Below are 13,211 nucleotides of genomic sequence, written 5' to 3' on the forward strand. Positions count from 1 at the left end.
CCCGTAGCTGTCTGCGAAGATGGAGGGGAATTGTGCTTCGGATTCCTCCGAAATATTGGCAAACGGCTTCAAAGGATCCGCGGCGGGAGTGGGGCGGGGGAGATGCGCCTCCCCGGCTCGCGCCCACCCCTTCCCACTCGCCTCGACCAAGTGACAGCCTGGTGCTGGCTCGGGGTGCTTTGGCCTTGGCTTCAGCCAGGCAGTTGATGCACAGGAGGCCCTTCGCAGGACTGGCAAGGTGCACGCTAAAGACAGAAGGAGGAAATTTTGAAAAGCAGCCCTGGGGAGGGTTCTCATTCTTCGAAAAACATTTTTTTTTTGAATTTTTAACCGAATATTCTCAAAATTTGATCAGCCCCATTCCCTCCCTCCACTCCCACCGAATCGCCCTTTTTGCCCCCCCTCTCTCGTCAAAGCATAAACTACAGAGTTACAGTCTCTAGATTTGGTGTATCGCTTCCTGCCCCCGCCTCCCCCTCCCTGCCCAGCTCTCAGTCCTCTATTGAAACACCTCGCCCAGGCAAGCGCCCTGCAGCTCACATTTCCCCCCCTGGCCCGGACGGTGCTACTGGAGGCTACAGCCCGACTCCGCTTCCAATGGGTGAGTTTCAAACGCTCTTCGTATGTATACTTTCCAAGCCTCCAAATCCTACTGCTTGGTCTTCTCCTTCTCGAAACCTGATTTGGATGGTTTTGCATGCGGCATGCTCGCCCAGGGGGGAAGAGATGCCTCGGATTTTCTGTACCGTCATTGGTGCTAGTTGTAAATTAAAGCTTTGACGTTTAATCTTGATTGTAGACCGTGGCTTGAAAAACGTGGGCATTTCTGAGTCTATTCATATTGTTTTCCATTTTAGTAAACTCTTTTGCCCAAAGCTTCAAAGAGTTTTCTCTGATAGACTGGCGATTGTATGTTCAGGTATGTATATGCGCCCACAGACGCTGCGTACGTTTGTATGTATCTACTATACTTACGTGGAATCCAAATTTTGTGAAGGAAGGCAGCTTAGAGAGCGAGGGAATATCCTGCCACCTGTTTGTTGTCTTTTAGTCGTGAACCTCGAACAGAAATCGCTTGTCATTCCTGTTTTGCTTTGTTTTGTCTCAAGAAAGAACAATTTAGCGCGCTCCTCTCAATCCCTGAGACCCTAACTTGTGATGTTTACCGTTTCAATCCACGGGTTAGGCTCTTGGGAGCTGCGAGCCGTGCCTTTGCATCCTGGAAATTTGGTGGAACTTTTTTTTCTCTGAAGCAAAAACAAAAGAAAAGAAAGTTTGTCTGAAGTGCTTGAGTGCACCTCTGAGGTTTTCATTGTTAGGTGGGATCAGGTGACCAGAAAAGTGGCAGCTCCTGGATTTCTGTTAAAGTAGGTATATATTGTGTGATAATAGCGTGTTGGCTGCGATGTGTACGCATGTTTATTATTGATGCCTGAGGCTTGTGGAACTCACCTACCCTGGTCTATTCCTTGAGAGCAACACGCAGTACTATCCGAGCGTAACAAGAACAGCTCAGTACCTGGTGGTTGACCTCAGAACATATCAGCTGAAGTCCCAGCATGCCCCATGCCTCCAACTTTTCAACTCAACAGTTAATCTTAAAATTGTGCCCAATTAAAATGGGCATGTGGGTAGAGTATATATTCAATGCCCACATATGTGTATCATATATGGCTGGACAGTGAACACACAGACACAAATAGGGACGAGCCAGTAGTGTGAGCTAAAATATCAGTAGGCTAAAAATTCCACTCTTGCTAGACTTACAAGAAGGATGGAATTTATGGTGTTAACAAAGATTAAATTTGTATTACTTGGCAAGACTTTAAAAAATAAAATAAAAGGAGAGGTTATAGCTTCCTTGCCTGACATCTATTTTAAAATGTTATACACAATGAGTTTAAAAGTAATAAGGATTGGAAATGTATTTTCTAAACATGTAAAAGGAAATATATATATATTTAAACATATAAAAGGAAACAGCGCACGCACACAATTATTGTATCACTTAGAAGTTATCAATACCTATTTTTTATTTAAAAATTGGAAAAGATTGATCAGGATTTATATAATCCAACGAAGTTATTTATAACACCAAACTGTACAGTTAAAATAATCTTCTCTTAAGGTAATTGTTAGTATTACCTAGTTTGCAGTTTTCTAAAAATGTAACTTTTGATACCACAAGAATCTCGGTGATTTAGATCTATCTCATAGTTAGAGAAGAGAAACAGTAACTTACCTTTTCTTTGTTGTGAAAAATTCCAGTATACAATTTCATCTAAACCATTTTAGTATTCTTGAGCCAACATTTATCTTCTATTTTTGGAAAACACCTAAGTCAACCCCGACTTCAAATGCTTTCTTCTTTTAAAGACTTTATGTCGGTTATAACCTTGTTTTATACGTTGCCGAAGGTTAAGGAAACTGTTCTTTTCCTGCTTTTCTTTTTTTAAGTGTTTATTGCCATTTTAGTCATTGACTCCAAATCGTAGTCAAGAAACCATTTTGTATCAGAAAACTGAATTGAGAAGATGAATTGTGCAACAATTGCATTGTGCTTTTTGTCGAAACGTCCTAGTAGTTGTAATGTTTAAATATTACTTTCAAGCCTTTGATAGCCTGAATATGCGTCAGAGAAAAGAGCTATTTGATTTTCAAGTTATCTTTTGGTTTCTATACAATGGATTAATGATTTTCCCCCATCTTAGCTGATGTGCATGCATAGGCATTTGGAAATTATGGAAAGGCATATATTTAACTTATGGATATATAATTACCACTTGATTCATATCAAGTATTTGCCAAACATTTGGTGCTTTTTGAGGTCAAAATATAGCTGCATCTTATTCTATGAAACTGTATGCAGGGATCAATAAAAGCATGCTGGATGTAATTCTTCTGTGATTTTTAAATGATAACAGCACAGTAATTTAATACAAGTGATACAGTTTATATTGCAAGGCACTCTTTCGGTTTTTTTTACATGTTTTCACCTGGATTGCTCATGTCCTAAGCTTGCTATCATAGGATTGATCATACAGGCATTTAGGAGTGCGTAACGACACACGAGATTTTATATTTCAGCAGGGAAGTGCTTCAGTATAAGGGCAGATTTCTCAACACCCCTTCTTCCTCACCAAGCCCATCAGTGAAGTTCAGTGAAATGAATAACATAATTGGTGGTTGGTTCAATCACTACCAGTCTAGACTAGCCCAGACGCATCAATTAGAGGGGGCTGTCTTTTAAAGGGAGAGTGCCACCGAAACAAGCAGGGCATTATTGATACTGATCTTTAAAAGTGCAAATCCAGCTTGGCAGATAAAAAAAAAAAAAATAAGGCAGGGAAATTGGGGGGGTGCATTGCGGGAAGAAAAGAGAAAGAAGTGAACTGGAGCTTTCGGACACAGAAGGACAGGAAGCTTGAGAGAAAAGAAGAGGGGTCAGGAGTGAAATGCAATGCAGCACTTCCTTGCAGCACACAGTCACAATTCAGTTCACAGGGCACACTGGTTCACGGTAGTTTTAACTAGATTCCCCCCCGCCCCACCTTTTTTTTCATTCCTTTTTTGCCTCTGTTTCCAAAGGAGTGCCAGCTTAAAACCCATGCAGTTGGAAATTTAACAGCTCTAGGAAGCTCTAGAGAGAATGAAGCCGAGAGTAAGATGAACCAGCCAAAACTCCTTTTGCAACATTTTTCCCCAAAAGAAAAACACAGAAGATGTTTATTTTTCAAGTCTCTAATTCAACCTTAAAAAAAAAAAAATCAACTGTACAAGTGAACAGGACTCATTTTAAACCCAGCACCTGGGAACTAATTTTATGGGCAAGACACCTTTAGGTAAACAGCTTATAGTCTTCTGTTGAATACAGTAAAATTATGAAGAATGTAACAAAAGGCTTTAGTAATTTGGTGGTTGGTTTTCCCTTTTTTCTTTTTCTTTTCTTTTTTTTTTTTTTTTTTTGGATGTATAAGGCACAGATGATTTAGAAAGCGTTAGGAGCACATCAAGCCCCAGGGAAAGAAAATGTTTGATTGGTATTAATTAAAACACTGCTAATATATTCTAATAAAATCAAATTTAACATTCTAAACTAATCCGCTTGGTATGTCAAAGGAAAAGAAAAGTATTATCTTATTGGCATCTCTGCAATCCAAATGCATTTGCTCATTCAGCAGAATTAATTTTTATCACCAGTCTGTTTAATCTCCTCACAGATTTAGCCAAACTTATTCTTTCAAACTAAAAAGGATCAGGGTAGGGGATCCATAAAGGCATTCGGAAGACTAGCGACTGTATTTAGTACCGGCTTTATTTTATGATTTTCTCTCTTCATTCGCTGTAGTGGGGGGTGTGGAGGAGAATGGTGAGTCTGCAGCGAGAGTGATGAATGGTTAATTCTCCCTCTTTCTCTCCTGCCTACCGAGTTATTTAGGAATTCCAGTTGCCAAATTATGTGAGTGGCGTTTATTTACAGGAGTGATGTTGGTCTGTTGATTAATACCTCACTTATTTCTAATTTCAGAATCCTATTGTTTACAAATTCCTAATGAAAAAAAGGATCTTAAACCAGAGACCAATTTGCCTTTTCTCAATTATTTTCAACTGTAGGCCTCCTAAGAGAAAGTGGGAGGTGAATGTAAAATTTTTGTCACTAAGAACTGAGTTCTTTGTTTCCTTTTTAAGTCAAAATTTCTACAGAAAAATTCATACTTTTATGAAACGGCGAGTTTTACGCTCTTTACTGTTAAACTCTCACAATGGATAAAATTGTCCCAAAATGACATCATAGCCAAAATGTTTCTCCTCTCATTAGTCTCCCATGACTATGATATCATATGTAAATATGTTCCTCACACACAAAATGAATGGGCCATGAATATCAAGGACCACATTTGTATATTTCAAAAAAAAAACAAAAAACAAAAAAGAGGAATTCTGCACACTCTCAAGGAGATGTAAAACCACTGACTCAACCACTGATGATACTGCCTCTTGCTCCACTGCCTTTTCCAGTTCTTGGATGTAAAAGAGCAATCGCAGTTCGGTTTCACATGTATTGTTCTATAATCCAGGCAATAAATGCTAATTAGTAATGCTCAAGGATCCGACCATTCAGAGTAATTATCATAATTTACTTCTTCCTTGTTAAAGACATTCCTTGCTGATTAAAAAAAAAAAAATTAAGTCGTTGTTTTACCACTGCACTGCAGTGGAAATACACTGGAGAGGTGTTCAAGGTATAGGAATATCGCTCTGACTGCATTTGAAGTCACCGACATGTGCCTCTTAGCTTATTCCAAATGGAATTGCAACTTGATTTTGAAAAAGAAATTCATGTAAATGCACAAAGTTTTGCATGTGCACCAGGAATGTATGATTGTATTTTACAAACCCCAAGGCTCCTCCTTCCCCGCCCACCCCCTTTTCTAAAACCACTTACTGAGCAGAACAAAGGAAACTGCTAACTATAGAGGCATCATTAAATATGAACAGCAACAGCGTGATAAAGTATGTGATATGACAACATATTTCATTGCACAAAAGTGCAGATAATTAAATAATTCAATAGTAACCCTGGTTAATTAGCAGAAAGTTCTTTAAGGAGGAATCAAGAAAATGGATCCAATCAACTTGAATAATATGCTCCATTCTCCAAGATCACAAATATGTATTTGGTTATTTGATGATTGATTGATTGATACAGAAAGATGAGGACAAAAGCCTATTCTTCAAAACGGAGCTTTGACCTGGTGTCGTCTTTAGGACAAATTAGTCATATGTTTTAACAGAGCAGAATTGAATGTAGGGCAGTCTCTGTTTTCAGTCCAAGGTATAATCTGCCATTCTCTTGCACACTTCTCTTTTAGCAGTTGATCTAAAAAATCATCAGTCCCTTAGCTTTTCATGTCATTGCCTCAGAATATGTATGGAGCCTTCCCCACATTTTCTAATGAGGCTCTTGTTTAAGTATTTTTCTTATTGCTTGAAGCAAATAAGGATCCTCTGCACAGAAGGAACAGAATAAATAACCATATGCTGAACATTATCTTTGGTGGACCCCTCCCCTCTTGCTTTATCCATCAAGGTAATATTCCCAATGTTCATTGTTCATTGGTCCTTTAAGGAAGAGCTTCAGCTTTTACATGAGGGCTGTAAGCACATTAGAGGAATAATTCCCTTTGGATACTCTACAGAAGGAGCCACCTGCAAAATGTTGATGCTGTTATTGAAATCTCAAGTGGAATCAGCTTTCAAAAAATTAGATATTAGATACATCCGATATAATTTGCAATGTGTAATTATACTAATGTGCATATAGTTGTGTGTTGCTTTACACGTTGCCTACTTGAGATTTTTTTTCCCCCCCTTGGGCATTTCTCCTCATTTGAAATGGCTCCTGAGTAGAATGTTTTTAAAGTCAGCTTTTATTTTTTTTAACTCCTTGTTAATTAATATAAGAAGCAAAGAACTCTGTGTTCTCATGCAAGCATGCATGTGTCTGACCTAGATGTTGGAAACTAAGGATTACTAAAAGGGTCATCATTGTGGAGACTTGCATTATGCGTAAAATATTTGCTGCCCTTTACTGATTTAGTCTTCATCTCGACTTTGGCAACTTGAAGTAATGGAGAATGTTAGAACAGTAAATCGAATTCGTAAGATATCTATTTCCTTTATTAGAATAGTGAGATAAAATGCCAGGGAAATGGCCTTAGGCAGAGATAACAATCTTAATTTAATCAAAGTAATCAAAATCGTAACAATAACAAACAACTTGTTTTCTGTTTTTCCTCCACTTTTCGTGGCACATGATGAATAAGTGAAACTCTGCCTCAGGTCATTTATGCACTCATATCACTTTCCCTTTTGGTGTCTCAATATGGTGTCTCCTGGACTGGAGACTCCACCACACCAAGGAGCTGACCCTGAAGATCTAGCCATTAAGGCACGATCCAGGCAGAGCAACAGTGAGGGGATTGGTCAGCCTGGCACTTGGCACTTGCTGTGTGCTCAGTGGGTGGAGATGCTTCTGATATTAATTTGGAGAATCATCCCCATCAGATCACAGAGGGACCTCAAGCAAGGCAATGCCAGGGTCCCAATTTATGCTTATACGTTCAGGAGACAAAGAGGATTCCAAGGGAGGCTCATGTTAAGATGATACAAGATATAACTCATTCCAATTAAGTAGTCACAGGCCCCAAAGAAAGCTGATTTGTTAAACTTTTGACTCATAATAGACACCTGGAGTATGGTGCTTTGCATGTTTATACTATTTATTCCTCAAAATTCATTTTGCTGACGGGGTCCAGAGACATTATGCATGGGCTATATCTCTGCAACACCAAAACAATACGTTGATTTACTTTTCATCTGCTGATGTATGCAAGAGCTTTGCATTATTAGCTACCCAAAGGAGTCACACAAGAATTTTGTGACACGTCCTTCCTTGTTGCAATGGCATTTTAGTTGATGCACAAATGAGTCTCTTACACATGTATCAAAAGCTTAGCACCCCACCCTCCCATTCTATGTTCACAAAATAATAAATTCTAAAATCTGTAAGATGTATATTTAGGTACTCATCCAGGATCAGTTTTGCATGCTTGATCAGAACAGAAAAATATCTATTAACAATATTTAACAGTAGGGTATTTTACCGGTTTTCGGAAACATATATATATATTATACCTGCCATCTAGAAAGAGAACCAACATTTTCAATGTGTCCAAAGCGTTTAGTGCAGAAAGAGGGGTGTGTGGTAGTAAATCCCTTTTGATGTACCTAACTCATTATGCGTCTTCATTGTGCTAGCATAATGAAGAAGCTGACAGTAAAGGCTTTAGTTAATTTCAGGTCCACCTGCAAAGTATACTGCATTCATAACAACTTTTGTAGAATGAAAGAAACATTAATACAGCTCTTCCCAAATATTGTTGTCTGTAAAATAAGTGGGTTGGATTAGTTGGTCTCTAAACTCTTCTCCGGCAGGGAATTTTTGAAGCGATTCTTACAGAGGTATAAGAACAATTTCAGGACCCTTGAATCCGCAGTCTATTTGCACCAACAGCTGCCCTTTAAAGTTATATTTGATCCCACCTCCAGGCGCTGTACTTACTAACGTATTTTGCCTTGATGCTAAAACAGTGAAGACTGAAGTTTCAGGAAGGGCAGGGACAGAAAAGAGGAACAGGCGAAGAATGAGAAAAGCTACACAGTGGGAGAAGGAATTTCTTGATCTGAGATCTAAGCCCATTTCCTTCAACATTAACATAGAAGAAACCCAGAGGAGCACCTGCCTTTCTATTTTAAGACCATATTCTTTAGTCCTTCTGCCTTCATTAATTGCCTGCAGTATCCTCTGGTTTTTTTCCATTGGGTTGACATCTTTGAGTTTCAGTTTCCCCTTTCTACTTGATGCATTTATATCATGTTAATATCCCCTTCAAAAGCCTACAGTTGTTACACCCTTCCCAAATTAAACCTTAACGTGTTCAAAACCTCCTGAAAATTGCCCCGCCCATTTTCTCAAACCATGCATAACCTCTTCTTGGATAAAGGGAGCCCGCTCTTCCAGGCTTCCAGGTCTTTGAATACGCTCTCACCCAAGCTTTTCCTCTCTGCATGCTCTGCCTCTCCACCTCTTCTACATTTCAGAAACCTTTCTTTTCTTTCTCGCTTTCTCTTCCTCCCTCCTCCTTCATCCTTTCTCTGTCTCTCCCCTCCCCTTCTCCCTTCCTTCCTTCTCTCCCTCTTTCTTTTTCTCCTTTCCTTCCTCCCTCTCTCCCTTGTTCCCTCCCCTTCCTTCCTCCCTTTCTCCCTCCCTCCTTCCTTCCTCCCTCTCTCCCTCCCTCTCTTCCTCTTTCCCTCCCTCCCTTTTGTGGTTCCTTTCATTCTTTTTTTCAGGGGTCACCATGTGTCATCCTCTGAGCCAGGCACTAGAAATACAAAGACACATACAAGGAATTGACATCGACTCCTAACCATTCTAGTGACTCCTTTCACTCCTACATTGCTGAGCACTGATGTGCCCTTACTTATTTTATTTTGCATGTAGTCTTTAGATTTAGTTGAATGTGTCCTTAATGTCCTGTGTTCTTTTGTTGTTTTCCTCCGTGTCCTATTTCAGTAAGTTGCCTGTTGGATAAACCTGAAGTTATTCTTACGGAGCGCACTCTCCCAGAGCGAGGATCGTGGTGCTCTCACACACTCTCAAGCAATCCTGTTGCTTGACTGATTCCTGAACAAGACGAACAATGAGCAAGCTCCGTTTTTCTGGTGATGCAGCATTTCACTCATAGTTAGAAATAGCATGGCTCTCAAAGTATCATAACATTCCTCTATTTGTATTAAAGAGTCAATGTGATAACCTTCTGTGATGTGTTCTGTTATTTTTTTAGTCGTGTTGATGTCCTTTCAGCTGGTCCTATAGTCCCCCCTCCTCAGGAATGTCTCCCCAGTGAAAGGACACAGCCCACAGAGACTGCTGTCCTGATGGACGCTCAAGCCGACTGTGAAGTTGAAACAAAGAAAGCGATCACCTGAAGACACCTCTCCTGCCAAGTGACACACCCACATGCTGCAGCTTCAGCCAATAGAATCTCAGAACAAGAAGAAGGCAAGCTTTTCAAGAAACAGAAACACTTAAGAATGACGTCTAGATTTCGAAGGAGCCAAGGACTTTTCCCTTCATCATGTGTATTCCTGTTTGTATGTAAATTCTGTGTGACATTCATTTTTTAAAAACTTTTTTTCTAGTATGAATGAATATGCTTATTAATGCACCAATTTTTAAAATAGAAAGTTGTTCATGCCAGAAGTAAATTGAATGTTAGCCACACACCGAGTTTGACCTTCAGAGTGACTTAAGGAATATAAAGTTCTTTTGAAATAACGAAATAGTGGGAGGCAATCCAAAGGATAAAATAATGGTGAGAACTCAGACTGTGGCATAGAAATACAAGATCCCGCTGACGCCAACCAACCAACCAACCATTCTTTTTATCAGGCAAGCTAGGTTCTGTGAGATGTGGTCAGTGCCTCTAAAGAGTTTAAATCTAGTGAGGCAGGGGCACATAAACTTTTGAAAAGATAAGTGACAAATCAGGTCAACTGATAAGAGCAAAACCAAAACAAAGCCAAAGATGTAAACAAGGAGCTCAGGGGTCACCTTAAGCTGGGCAAACTGGTCTGTTTAGGGAAGAAAGTTCCCAAAGGAGGAAAATACAAGATGAATCTTAAAGGCTGTTAAAGATTTCGATAAGTGGAAAGGAGGGAGAAAATAGAGGGCTTTAGGTGGATGCAATATTGTGAGAGAAGTGAGAGAGGAAAGCATCTACGTGGTGGTTTTAGGGAATTACAAATATACATGTCTTCTGCACTGCATCCCAGACTTTCAGTGCCAATGTATAGATATATATACGGTGAAGACTTTGCACACACACACTTCCCCCCTTCCTCCCTAGGGGTAGCCTAGAATTATAATCATATTTCTTCCATTAAAGCAACGGATAGGAAGATTTGTGATTTTTCTCTTAGCCTAGTAACAATGGATATTGATCGAGTTCTCACTACATGTTAAGCATTTTCTATGTTAACTCTCTTAAGCCTCACGACAACCTTGCCAAATAGATGTTGGTTTTTATTCCCATTTTACACAAAGAAAACTGACTTTTAATGAGGTTAAGTAACTTGCCCAACTGCCGCATACAGAGTTCACAATCAGAATTGCGATTGCAGAGCTCATGATCTAACGCGCTAAGTCACAATGTTGCTACCAACGTTGTAATATTACCGCTTGTATATTCCTCGATATTTTTCTGTGGTAAATAAATAGCTATTTCCTTTGATTAGCTTCTCAAATTTTTCAGTTTTCTGGTTAGACTCGCATGATGGAAGGTATTTTCATGAAAGAAATAGAAAAAAATTGGGGCAATAGAGTCTATCAGCATTTTAGACCTTTTTTTGGGAGGGGGCCAGACTCTGACGAAACTGTTCACTTCGGTCAGCATGAAATCTCAACTACTTGAGAATAAAAATAGGAGGTGGGCAGAGCTTAAAGGTCCTTTTCTACAGATGTGATAAATCCATAAAGTTAGAGTGACTTACGGAAGATCACACGTTGAAGTGTAGCAGACCTCGGTCCGGAAACCATGCCGCCCTCAGAGGCTCTTGAACTTCTCCACCCTGTCTAAATGAAGTGTGAGCTTAAATTTGATCAGTGAAAACATTCTATCTGGGTGATCAGGGAGCATTGTACCTAGTAGATTGCTTCAATTTTGCACCTCTTTGGCTTCTCACCTCAATGTGAAAATTAGCTAGCTACAAACTGACATCTTTAGTTCCAGAAACTGTCAATGGTCCATCCACAAAGAACACACAATGGCCCAAGTTACGTGTGCAACGGCTTCAATGATATTCTTAAGTTATTTGGCATTCTTAGTTCACCTAAACAAACCAGATCTTCTAGTGAGCATTTTCTTAACCAGTTTTATGGACAGTATATATTTGTAAGAGCTTCTGCATGAATATTTAAACACGACTGTTTCAATAGTCCTTATGTTTTTTGAAAATATCAATGGTTATTTGCGATTTTAATTGTTACTAGCTCAAGAATACTTCAGCCATAAAAAACTAGAACTGAGGAAACCTCACTCTTCTTTACCAGCCCCTTTGCCTTCAGTTGGCATTTAGTAATGATTAATAAAGTGTTCAGGGGCTTCCCTGGTGGCGCAGTGGTTGACAGTCTGCCTGCCGATGCAGGGGACACGGGTTCGTGCCCCGGTCCGGGAAGATCCCACATGCCGCGGAGCGGCTGGGCCCGTGAGCCATGGCCGCTGAGCCTGCGCGTCCGGAGCCTCTGCTCCTCAACGGGAGAGGCCACAAAAGTGAGAGGCCCGCGTACTGCAAAAAAAAAGTGATCAGCTGGAGAACACAGAAGTTCAAAACGTAATTTTGTCTTGAAGGCGTCAGTTAATCTGTGTCTACTTAAGGGCGAGCATCTAGGTGTCTGGAAGGACCTGAATATTTGACTGCTGTAAACTTGCGCTTAGATATCTGGCATTGTCACACTTAGACCTCCTGGTGGCTCAGGTCGTCCTGTTTTCAAAATGATGGTCATTGGCCATATCTCACACAGTTCTCATTAAGTGAACTCATAAATAAACAGGTTTTTTTTTTAAAGTGTAGCCAAGCACAAAATGTGACTTTGTTGACATTTTATGAGACTTTGTCATATGTCCCCTGAACCCCCAATAAAAGCAGTGATGCATCAACTGTGAACTCGTGTTGATTTCTTGGAAGAGTATGCTCTCATAATTTGGGTGTTTTCACTAGTGTGTATCAAAGCTAGTTTCAGGATCTGTGAGGAGCAAATGATCTGATATGGTGGGAAAATTTCAATTTAGAGGCAATTTCTAAATGATCCCATGTTGCCTTTAATAAACAGCACTATCATTTACTCAAGTCGGAAACCAAGGTGTGATCCTTGTCTTTCCTCTTTCCACCTGTCATGGCCAATCAGGTAAATCTTTTTGGTTTTTCCTTCTTTCTGTCTTTAAATGTGTCTACTTCTCCCCATCCTCCAACTATTTAAGACAACGCTCATATCACCTGGACTCCTGCCTCGTGCCTCCAGTTTCTCCCTTCCACACTGCTAAGTGGCACCCAGGGAAATCTGTCTAAAGCACAAATACGATCATATCATTCCACAGTTTCAAACTTTCCACTGGCTTCCCATTGCCCTTTAAATAGCATTACATCTAAAACCCTTCCTATCCTGTTTCCTGGCCCCGACATTCCTCTCCGGACTCATCAAGTATCCCTGCTTTTGCAGGTTCTCACCGTACATCTTTGCCATTTCTTATCTTCTGAGTTTTCTCACACACCTACTCCTGCTTGGTACTCTACCACCCCTTCCAGACTCCATCTGTTGTCCTTCATGTCTCGTCCTAGAGGGCATTTCCTCTTGGAAGTCTTCACCCCAACCACCCACTACCCCTAAGACTAGCTCCTTCACCTGGGTGCTTTCATAGCACTCTGTGCTTACTTCATATTAGTGCTTATCACCCAGATGATGAGAATTTATGTGACAGTCTCCTCCATTTGAATATGAGATTCTACAGCTGCGTTGTACTGTAGCGTAACCACTCACCATATATGACTACTACAATTTAAATTAATATTGAGTAAAATTTTAAATTCAG

The 13,211-nt window shown here is 40.1% G+C and overlaps 1 long non-coding RNA gene across 1 annotated transcript; it reads left to right on the forward strand.

Annotated features, from left to right (window-relative positions):
* The first annotated feature begins 244 nt into the window (after positions 1-244).
* On the forward strand, positions 245-12,281 carry LOC114887457. Its single transcript, XR_003791551.1, has 3 exons — positions 245-601; positions 9,137-9,285; positions 9,408-12,281. It is a non-coding gene; the product is annotated as an uncharacterized LOC114887457 (long non-coding RNA).
* The last annotated feature ends 930 nt before the right edge of the window (positions 12,282-13,211 follow it).

The sequence above is a fragment of the Monodon monoceros genome, unplaced genomic scaffold (genome assembly GCF_005190385.1).
Source record: "Monodon monoceros isolate NGI ecotype Baffin Bay Population unplaced genomic scaffold, NGI_Narwhal_1 Super_Scaffold_7, whole genome shotgun sequence".
In the NCBI taxonomy this organism is placed as follows: Eukaryota; Metazoa; Chordata; class Mammalia; order Artiodactyla; family Monodontidae; genus Monodon; species Monodon monoceros.